This window comes from Aquila chrysaetos, chromosome 3 (assembly GCF_900496995.4).
Source record: "Aquila chrysaetos chrysaetos chromosome 3, bAquChr1.4, whole genome shotgun sequence".
Taxonomy (NCBI): Eukaryota; Metazoa; Chordata; class Aves; order Accipitriformes; family Accipitridae; genus Aquila; species Aquila chrysaetos.
In genome coordinates this window covers 53,142,351-53,153,131 of record NC_044006.1, presented here as the reverse complement: position 1 = coordinate 53,153,131, position 10,781 = coordinate 53,142,351, and the positions used below count along the sequence as shown (strand labels likewise).

The 10,781-nt window shown below is 46.2% G+C and overlaps 1 protein-coding gene across 3 annotated transcripts in view; it reads left to right on the top strand.

The window, feature by feature from the left end:
- Positions 1–29: 29 nt before the first annotated feature.
- Positions 30–10,781, top strand: part of ANKIB1 (ankyrin repeat and IBR domain containing 1) — a 100,536-nt gene continuing 89,784 nt past the window's right edge. For all 3 annotated transcript variants that reach the window (XM_030008501.2, XM_030008502.2, XM_030008500.2), the window contains exon 1: positions 30–561. The gene's annotated coding sequence lies outside the window, so the exon portion shown is untranslated. The remainder of the gene's footprint in view (positions 562–10,781) is intronic.

The following is a 10,781-nucleotide window of genomic DNA, read 5'->3' as shown; positions in this document are numbered from 1 at the left end:
CCCGCTCCGCCCCGTCCCCGCCCCGCTCCCTCCCCCGGCTCGGCGGATCCGCTTCCCGTCGGACCCCCGCGGGCCTCGGCTGCCGATGAGTTTCCGGGTCGGCGGCCTGAACTTCTGCTGCTGCTGCTGCCGCCGGTTGTTGACCGCGGGCGGAGAAAGAGGGAGAGAGACCGCGCCGTGGGCCGGGAGCATGAGGCGCTGCTGGCAGGCAGGGAGGCGCTGAGGTGGAGCGGCCGCCCGGGCCCGGGGAGCGCCGCCCGCAGCTGTCAGCGCCGCCACAACGCCAGCAGCCGCCGCCGAACAAAGGGGCAGCGAGACGGCGGCAGCCGCAACGCCCTGCCTGCGCGGAGGGAGCCTCGCCGCCGGGCGGGCACTCCCCACCGCTTCAGCCGCCGAGTGACGGCCCCGGCTGCCCGGCGGAGCGGGCACTCCAGAGGGCGCCGTATCCGGAGCGGAACGGGGGAGAGAGAGGGAGAGGAGCGGCCGCTGAGCAAATGGAGGCGCTGGGTGGCGGGCGCGGAGGCGCCGGGAAGGGCCGGGGAGAGCCCCTGTGAGGAGCCGGTGAGTGCCCCGCGGCTCTGGCGGCCATCCCGGCGCCGCTGGGGGAGGCTCGGGCGGGGTCTGTGGGGCTGCGGGAGGGCGAGGCGAGTCCGGCCGCGGGCGCAGCCGGGAGACTTTGCACATCTGGGCGTCGGCAGCCCATCGCATCGCGGGTGGGGCGGGCCGAGAGGCGGCTCCGGGGGCGCCTCGGCGCCGTCGGCAGGCGAGGGGAGCGGAGGAGGTGAGAGCAGAGGGTAGCGCCGGCGTGCCGAGGTAAACAAGCCGCAGGTTATCTATCGAAGCTGGCCGTCTCCGGGCGTGGCGGCGCTGCCGGTGTGGGGACGGCCCCCGGCAGCGCGGGCCCCGGTGGGCAGGGGGCTGTGGGGAAGCGTAATGGCGGGAGGCGGCGGGCCGCCGGGCTGGGTTTTTAGGAGGGGAGGAAGGCCGCCTCCGGCCCAGGCTCTCGCCGGGCGCCGCGCCCTGCGGTGGTGGAGGGAGGGGGTCTCGCCCGGAAACCGGCCGGGTGGGGGGCGCGGCGGCGGCGGCAGCAGTAGCAGCAGCCCCGAGGCGGCGGGGCACCCTCGGCCGGGACCGTCGGAAAGTTTGGAGCTGCCCGATGGCCTGGCTTCAGCCAGCTCCCGCTGTTGAGCTCATGCCCGCCTTGTTCGTAGCCTGGAAACCCTGCCTTGAAGGCAAGAGGGGAAAAGTGTGAGTGGCCAGAGTGGGAGCATGTGCTGCTGGGTGAGCTGTGACAGCGTAACCTTGCTTCCAGGCTGGGTAATGCTGTCCTAAACAGTCTTTCTTGAATGAAATCGAACGCTCACGATCTCGTGTTTTAAATTTTTTTTTTCCTCAGAGGAAAAATTTGAGTCTTGGTACTGTCTGTAACAGTTTTATGTAAGTAGCAGTATCACTCTCCCAGGCAGGTCTGAACACATACTGGAAATTGGGCGACTTTTAAAAATGAACAACAACCTTGGTAATTCGTGACTGCTCAGTCTGTCTTCTATTTACAGTTCAAATAGCATGCAGAGCTAAGTGTGGAGTCACAAAAAAAATGCTCTGCAGAGTAAGGCACTAATACCACAGCTTAAATTGTTCGCATGGACCCCTCCATCATTACTAACCATTGATTGTGCTTTCGTCTTTGAGCGCATTCCTGTGCTTACCGGTTCCAGAAATGGAGTTTTAGTTGTAGACATAACATCAGTAGGTGTACTGTAGTTTAAGTACATTCTCTAAAGAGACAGACTACTTTTGAGAGAATTATGAGCTGTAGAGGTTAGCAATGAGAAGAGACTGTCTCTTCCTTACACGTATGAGTGTTTTTTCCTTACTTTCATCTCTGATTTTCAATATGAAGTGTGGTGGCTTAATTTCTCTTTAATCTCTCTTGGGTACAGGGGAAAAATACTCTTCTTCCCTGGAAAACAAAAAAAAATGGCTTTAGGTGTACAGAAAGCAACAGCATTTTTCGACTTCAAAGAACATGTGGCTTATTTAGTTGAGGTGTCTACACAGAACTGAAGTGGTAAAATTTATAGCAACTTTTTTTTTTGTCTCCCTGGACATAGAAAGAGTAAATAGCTGTCCTTACAAATAAGAGACCAAATTACAGGAGAGGCTTCTGGAAACTTTAATTCCAAGACTTTCTGTGGTCTTGTACTCAAGCAATTCCTTCTTTAACAAATTTTTGTTTAGTCATTAAACAAAAGAATAAAATATTTTAATAACAAAAGATATTATTCCTGAATAAAAATATTACTAGAAATCTACTAAAAAGCTAAACAATTTTGGTGGTGCCCTGTCTTCATATATATATATATATATACACATGCATCAGCAGAATATTATGAATAAAAACTAGTTAAAAAAAAAAAAAGAAAAAAACCCCAACAGTGGCACTATTGTAATAATAATAATAGTATTGGTAAGTTTTATGCAGTCCCTCTAATTTTTACTTGTGTCATACACATCTAGATAGTACTAGGTATGTACATATGTAAGTATGTGATTAGGCTTATTGAAAAAACATAGTTTCCTAGACATAGTTACATATTGTATGTAAGTTTACACATGTCTGTTTGTTATATGTTCCTATCAGGCATACACACTCCAGAAAATTAAAGGAAACTAAACATGTAAATTTTAAAGGGAATGGCTTCTACAGCTGTTAGCTTTTGTTCAGTAGAACAACTATAAAAAAATGGTCTTAGAAAATGTCATTACTCTTTGTTCAATATATAAGACCTGTTAACACTATGGCTGATTTAATCTGTCCTGAGCAGTTTCTCACCCACTGGTCTGTGACACCTCTGCTGTGATTGATTAGCACTACATTGCTTTTTGTTTCAGTAATAGAGCTTTGTTTATTAATTGTTAACTAGTTTGGCTAGCAGGGTTTGTGGCGATTTTGTTTTTTTTTTTTTTTTTTTTAGTGGGGTGGGGGTTTTTTACGTTGTTTGTTTTTTACGTTTTTTTGTTGTGTATGTGTGGTTTGGGGTGTGTTTTTTTTTTTATTTTATTGGGGGTGGAGAGGGGGTTGGGGTATGTTTGTTTTAACTTTGCTGTTTAGATGTCATGTAGTTATCATTACCTGACTAGTTAATTAACTTCACCTTGAAATCTGAAAACTTGAAGTTGTTCTCTGCAGTTGTCACTGTTGAAGTTTTGTTGCCTTTGCTAAGGTGGCTCATGCCAGTAAGAAAGAAAATTAGGAAGCTGGAGGTTACAAATAGGTGTGCTGAACCAGTTATGTTTCTAATCACATTACTGTATTTACATAATTGATAATGATACGTAGCAAAAAGAGATCTGTTTTGCTTGAAGAGCAGCCCCATGGAAATTCTGAAATGTTCAAAATGACAGGGAAAGTTGTGTTTTCAACACCATCATCATCAGACAAGACTTTTACTGCTTTCCCTCCCTCCTCTCAAAATACATGCCACATACTTTTCCTTGGAGTGTTATTGAAATCACACATATGTGTAAATTTTAGGGACAGAGGATATTTCATGCAAGATTACATTACATTAAAAGTTCAAGCTGGAGAAGTCTACCTAATGTTTAAAAACTGCTAGTTTTCTTCAGAACTGCTAAATGTCTTCCAGATTTTAAGTGGAATCAGTAAAAATAGTCTTTGTTTGAAATTGTGGAAGGCCAAGCGCAAGGTCCTCCACCTGGCCTGGGGCAGTCCCCAATATCAGTACAGACTGGGGAATGAATGGATTGAGACCAGCCCTGCGGAGAAGGATTTGAGGATACTGGTGGATGAAAAATTGGGCAGGAGCCGGCAATATGCTCTTGCAGGCCAGAAAGCCAGCCATATCCTGGGCTGCATAGAAAGAAGCGTGACCAGCAGGTTGAGAGAGGCAGTTCTCCCCCTGTACTACACTTTGATGAGACCCTACCCGGAGTACTGTGTCCAGCTCTGGGGCCCCCAACTTAAGAAGGACATGGACCTGTTGGAGTGAGTCCAGAGGAGGGCCACAAAGATGATCAGAGGGCTGGAGCACCTCTCCTGTGAAGAAAGGCTGAGAGAGTTGGGGTTGTTCAGCCTGGAGTAGAGAGGGCTCCAGGGAGACCTTATTGCAGTCTTTCAGTATTTAAACAAGGCTTATAAGAAAGGTAGAGAGACTTTTTACCAAGGCCTGTAGTGACAGGACAAGGAACAATGGTTTTAAACTGAAAGAGGGTAGATTTGGATTGGAAATAAGGAAGAAATCTTTTACAATGAGTGAAACACTGGAACAGGTTGCCCAGAGAAGTTGTGGATGCACCATGACTAGAAGTGTTCAAGGTCAGGTTGGATAGGGCTTTAAGCAACCTGACCTACTGAAAGATGTCCCTGCCAGTGGTAGGAGGCTTGGACGTGATGGTCTTTAAAGGTTCCTTCCAACCCAAACCATTCTGTGATTTTTTTTTTTTTTTTTTTCCTTAGGAATATTAGATTGTCTTCTCTAGTATCAGTGAAATAGTATGTTTTCCATTCCACACTGCCATAATTTATGTTTTTATATGTATATGTATATCTATTTATCTGTCTCATCTCAAAAAATACTCAAAGTGGAGTGCTATACAAGTAAGTGTAGCAATAGTGGGATATCTTCAGTGTATTAGTCCAAAAATCACTTTGGAGAAAGATAGATACTAGTCAGTTGCTTTCTTGTTTTTTTTTAAATGTTTTCTGAATTTCCTTTAACCTCCATGCTTTGTTAAAAGTACCGTCCTTACTTTCTGCTGCTTTGTTTTTAGTCTCACAAACCATAAATTGTACTATGAAAATAAAAAGAAATAAAATAAATGCCTGTGTAAAATCAGCCAGGCTTTTCTCTTATGGGTGTGCAGAGGTGATCTGAGGGAGTCCTTGTTACTTCTCCCATCCTCTTCCTGTATTCTTGTTTTTAGTAATTGAAAGTAATTTTCAGAAGTTGCAAAAATCTCGTATATTATATAGATTAACGTTTCAAATTCACTTTTATGTGTATCCTTAACTCTCCTGTTTTCCAAACGAGAATCACCGTGTTTTTAGATAAACACTAATTTTGACCTGAAGCTAATTTGTAGTACTGCTAGTATCCTTGAATTTTCTTTAAGGAGTTTTGTTGGAGTTGCTTAAGAGATGTTTTCATTTAGTGGTGTTGCTTTGACTTATATTTTAAAGCACATAAATTTTGAACTCTGACTGTTGAAGGATAATTGCAGTAAAAATATAGTAACAGGTTGTAAATGGATTACTGCAGGGAAATAGAAGGGCCTCTCTGCTGAATGCCTGGCATCCTTCCTGGCTCAGGTGGCTTTATGGTGCAGCTGTGTGACAGTGTTGGCTGTAGAGTTCCTCTTGTAACTTTTCTTGTTCAGTTCTATACTGATAAGGAAGACGAGGGGCCAAAATGAATTCTCTAAAAGTAAGTTTATGTTTGTGTGTAAACTTGCACCTACGAATCAATGTTTGCACATGGCCTGCAGTATAGTAATGTTATTCTTTGACAGTAAGTTAGTGTAGTTTAAATATTACATCATGACAACTGAGGCAGTGTATTATTAACTACGTATAGAATAGTTCTTATGGGCAGGCTTCTATATTGGAGCAGACTTTATTAAATCTCTTGGGGATTTTCCCTATTTAAAGGAGTTTCCCAGTGGCTTGTGCTTACCATTTTGACGCACCTGAAGAACTTACAGGGTGCACGATACAAAGGTTTTCTTACCCTCACTCTACCTGGCTGAACACAGTGACTTAAGGGATAGGGGGCAATAGTGACAAGTTCCTGCCTGGCACAGCAAGCGCGTCTTCTCTGTGACTACCCCACCTTCCCGGGTGCCCTTGCATAATAGGTATGAGGCTGTGCAAGTGGAACCAAACAATAACGAGGACAGTGGTTCATCTAGCATGGAGGTGTCACTGAGGTTAAGTCAGCCTATGCCCTGCGTCAAAACTGCTCCCATAAAGAAAAAAAGACAAGTCATTGTCATAGGAGACTCCATTCTGAAGGCCCAATATGCAGACCGGACCCACTTCTTAGGGAAGTCTGCTGCCTTCCTGGGGCCCAGGTTAAAGATGTGAAGAGAAAGCTTCCTACCCTGGTACAGCCCTCAGGTTATTATCCATTATTGATTTTTCAAGTAGGCAGTGATGAAGTTGTAACAAGAAGTCTCAGGGCAATCAAGAGAGGCTTCAGGACCTTAGGACGACTGGTTAGGGGATCAGGAGCACAAGTAGTGTTCTCCTCTGTCCTTCCAGTTGCAGGGAATGATGAGGGAAGAAACAAGAAGAGACAGCAGATCAATACCTGGCTCCGAGCCTGGTGTCACCAGCGGAATTTGGGGGTTTTTTTGATCATGGGTTGGTCTACATGACGCCAGGCCTGGTGGTGACAGATGGGGTACACCTTTCTCTGAGGGGGCAAAGGATCTTTGCACAGGAGTTAGCAGGGCTTATTGAAGGAGCTTTAAACTAGATCTGAAGGGGGAAAGGAATAAAACCAGGCTCGCTAAAGATAAGCCTGGGAGCGGCACACCAATGTTTGAGGGACAGTGTGCTAGCGAGGTCCTTCGATCTGCTGTCTCAGTGGAGGTAGGGGATGGAGATCCATGCAGCAGCTAAGATGCAAGGATTATTGATGTGTTAGAAACCATGGAAGTGCCTGAGAATGATCATGTAGGAGTTAGGGCTTCTTCCCCCCCGCCAAAAGGTGGTGCGATCAATAGCCCAACTGAAGTGCATCTACACCAATGCACGCAGCATGGGCAACAAACCGGAGGAGCTAGGAGCCGTTGTGCAGCAGGATGATGCAGTTGCCATCACCGAAACATGGTGGGATGACTTGTGCAACCACAGTGCTGCAATGGATGGCTATAAACTCTTCAGAAGGGATAGGCAAGGAAGGAGAGGTGGTGGGGTAGGCCTGTATGTTAGGGAGTGTTTTGATTGTCTTGCGTTTAATGATGGTGATGATAGGGTTCAGTGTTTATGGGTAAGAATCAGGAGGAAGGCCAACAAGGCAGATAATTGTGGTGGGAGTCTGTTACAGACCACCGAACCAGGATGAAGAGGCAGCTGAAATATTCTGTAAGCAGCTGGGAGAACTCTTGCAATCACTAGCCCTTGTTCTTGCTGGGGACTTCAACTTACCAGATGTCTGCTGGAAATACAATACAGCAGAGAGGAAACAGTCTAGGAGGTTCCTGGAGTGTGTGGAAGATAACTTCCTGACACAGCTGGTGAGTGAGCCAGCTAGGGAAGGTGCCCAGCTGGACCTGTTGTTCGTGAACAGAGAAGGACTTGTGGGTGATGTGATGGAGGCCGTCTTGGGCACAGCAATCAGGAAGTGATAGAGTTTTTGGAGAAGTAGGGAGGGGGGTCAGAAGAACTGCTACCTTGGACTTCTGGAGGGCAGACTTTGGCCTGTTTAGGGGCCTGGTTGACCGAGTCCCTTGGGAGGCAGTCCTGAAGGGCAGAGGGGTCCAGGAAGACTGGACATTCTTCAAGAAGGAAATCTTAAAGGCGCAGGAGCAGGCCGTCCCCATGTGCCGAAAGACGAGCCGGTGGGGAAGAAGACCGGCCTGGCTGAACAGAGAGCTTTGGCTGGAACTCAGGAAAAAAAAAAGAGAGTTTATGACCTTTGGAAGAAGGGGCAGGCAACTCAGGAGGACTATAAGGATGAGGTTGTACAAGGAGAAAATCAGAAGGGCAAAAGCCCAGCTAGAACTTAATCTGGCTACTGCCGTAAAAGACAATAAAAAATGTTTCTATAAATACATTAGCCACAAAAGGAGGGCTAAGGATAATCCTTATTGGATGCAGGGGGAAAGAGCAACAAAGGCTGAGGTACTTAATGACTTCCTTGCCTCAGTCTTTAATAGTAAGACCATTTGTTTGCTGGGTACCCAGCCCCTTGAGCTGGAAGACAGGGATGGGGAGCAGAATAAAGCCCCCATAATCCAAAGGGAAATGGTTAGCAACCTGCTACACCACTTAGACACACACAGGTCTGTCAGGCCAGATGGGATCTACCCAACGGTACTGAGGGAGCTGGTGGAAGTGCTCACCAAGCCAATTTCAATCATTTATCAGCAGTCCTGGCTAACCAGGGAGGTCCCAGTTGGCTGGAAGTTAGCAAATGTGACACCCATCTACAAGAAGGGCTGGAAGGAGGATCTGGGGAACTACAGGCCTGTCAGTCTGACCTCAGTGCCAGGGAAGGTTATGGAGCAGATCCTCTTGAGTACCATCACGCGGTACGTACCGGACAACCAGGTGATCAGGCCCAGTCAGCCTGGGTTCATGAAAGGCAGGTCCTGCTTGACCAACCTGATCTCCTTCTATGACAAGGTTATCTGCTTAGTGGATGAGGGAAAGGCTGTGGATGTTATCTACCTGGACTTTAGTGAAGCCTTTGACACCGTTTCCCACAGCATTCTCCTGGAAAAACTGGCTGCTCATGGCTTGGACGGGCATACTCTTGGCTGGGTAAAAAACTGGCTGGATGGCCAAGCCCAAAAGAGTTGTGGTGAATGGAGTTAAATCCAGTTGGTGGCCAGTCACAAGTGGTGTTCCCCAGGGCTCAGTACTGGGGCCAGTTCTGTTTAATATTTTTATCAATGACTGGGACAAGGGGATCAAGTGTACCCTCAGCAAGTTTGCAGACAACGCCAAGTTGGGTAGGAGTGTTGATCTGCTTGATGGTAGGAAAGCTCTACAGAGGGATCTGGTCAGGCTGGATCGATGGGCCAAGGCCAATTGTATGAGGTTCAATAAGGCCAAGTGCCGGGTCCTGCACTTGGGTCACAACAACCCCATGCAGCGCTACAGGCTGGGGGAAGAGTGGCTGGAAAGCTGCCCAGTGGAAAAGGACCTGGGGGTGTTGGTCGACAGCTGGCTGAATATGAGCCAGCAGTGTGCCCAGGTGGCCAATAACATCCTGGCCTGTATCAGAAATAGTGTGGCCAGCAGGAGCAGGGAGGTGGTTGTTCCCCTGTACTCGGCACTGGTGAGGCCGCACCTCGAGTACTGTGTCCAGTTTTGGGCCCCTCACTACAGGAAAGACATTGAGGTGCTGGAGCGTGTCCAGAGAAGGGCAACCAAGTTGGTGAGGGGCCTGGAGCACAAGTCTTATGAGGAGCAGCTGAGGGAACTCGGGTGGTTTAGCCTGGAGAAAAGGAGGCTGAGGGGAGACCTTATCTCCCTCTACAACTACCTGAAAGGAGGTTGTAGCGAGGTGGGGGTCGGTCTCTTCTCCCAAGTAACAAGTGATAGGACAAGAGGAAATGGCCTCAAGTTGCACCAGGGGAGGTTTAGATTGGATATTAGGAAAAATTTCTTCACCGAAAGTGTTGTCAAGCATTCAGACGGGCTGCACAGGGAAGTGGTTGAGTCACCATCCCTGGAGGTATTTAAAAGACAGATGTGCTGCTTAGGGATATGGTTTAGTGGTGGACTTGGCAGTGCTAGGTTAATGGTTGGACTTGAAGATCTTAAAGGTCTTTTCCAACCTAAACGATACTATGATTCTGATTCCAACTTCTGTGGTGTAGTCTGTCATGCTATCTAGCGTTCCAGGAAGTAGAAACTTAGTTATTGCCTGCTACTTCTTTGTATCTCTTTGCTGCGTTTAGGTTTTCCTTTTCTCAACAAAAATAACAACAACAAAAAATAAGTATTCAATTTTGACATACGCTTTTATTGTGAAAATAGCACCTCAGAAGCATATGAGTAAATAAACCAAAAAGACTTTTGGAAATACCGCAGTCACCAAGTTCCATGGAATAAGGACTGCCATGTGGTAGCCAAATGGTGTATATTCATTTTAAAGGAGTATTTTTAAACTGCTGTGAACCACTTAGTCCTTGCTTTATAATAAAGGCTGTGGTCAAAAATACAGTCTAGGCATTTCCAAGTCACTGTGGTATTTAGAGTGAATCCTTAAGTTTGCTGGAATGATCTGAGCTATTCCATTTATATTTACAGCTGACAGTCTGTAAGGCATAGGCATAACCCTTTCTTACTTTAGCATTCTGAAATAAAGCACAGTTTAGAGGAAAAGATGAAGAATGATCAGTTTCTGGACCATCTGCAAGACTGTATACAAGTCGGTTTAAGAACCTTGACTTCTAGTAACTGGACAATAGGCTTTGAAAACCAAAAGAACCTAAAGAGAGTTGTTTTGTTGTCAAAGAGACCAATTGGTTGTAGATTATTTTCTCTATCAAGCAAGAAAATAAATCACCACTTGTATACCTCCTACATACAACTTTTAAGAAATGTTTGTAATTTGGGGCCATTTTTCTGTAGTGTGGAGTCAGTTCTTATATTTAAGGCGGGGGGGGGGGCTTCAGGAGTCATTATCAAAGGCAGGAAGATAATAAATGCTTATTAAAGAAAAGGTCCGTTGCTTGTTTTCAAATTCTGGAATAACTTGAGGTACTAGAATGGATTTTGTGGAGGCAGATTTTTTCTTCATCATGTAGTGTATTTAAATCTGATGCTTTTAAATCCTTTTCCATTTATGCAAGTTAACAAAAGTAGAACTTACCGATAAGAGGTTTGTTTATATCCTTGAACCATGATGGCTACTACTCTTGAGGTTTGTGTTATTTCTCTTCTATACAGTGTCTGTGCAATATCTTGTAGTAGCTGTTCTTTGTGTTGCATTGGTGTTTCCTCTGTATTTACTGAGATGGCATTCTAGCTTCTGAATATTTGTTCTTATTTTTCTTGCTTTTCTTCTTTCTATCCTTTC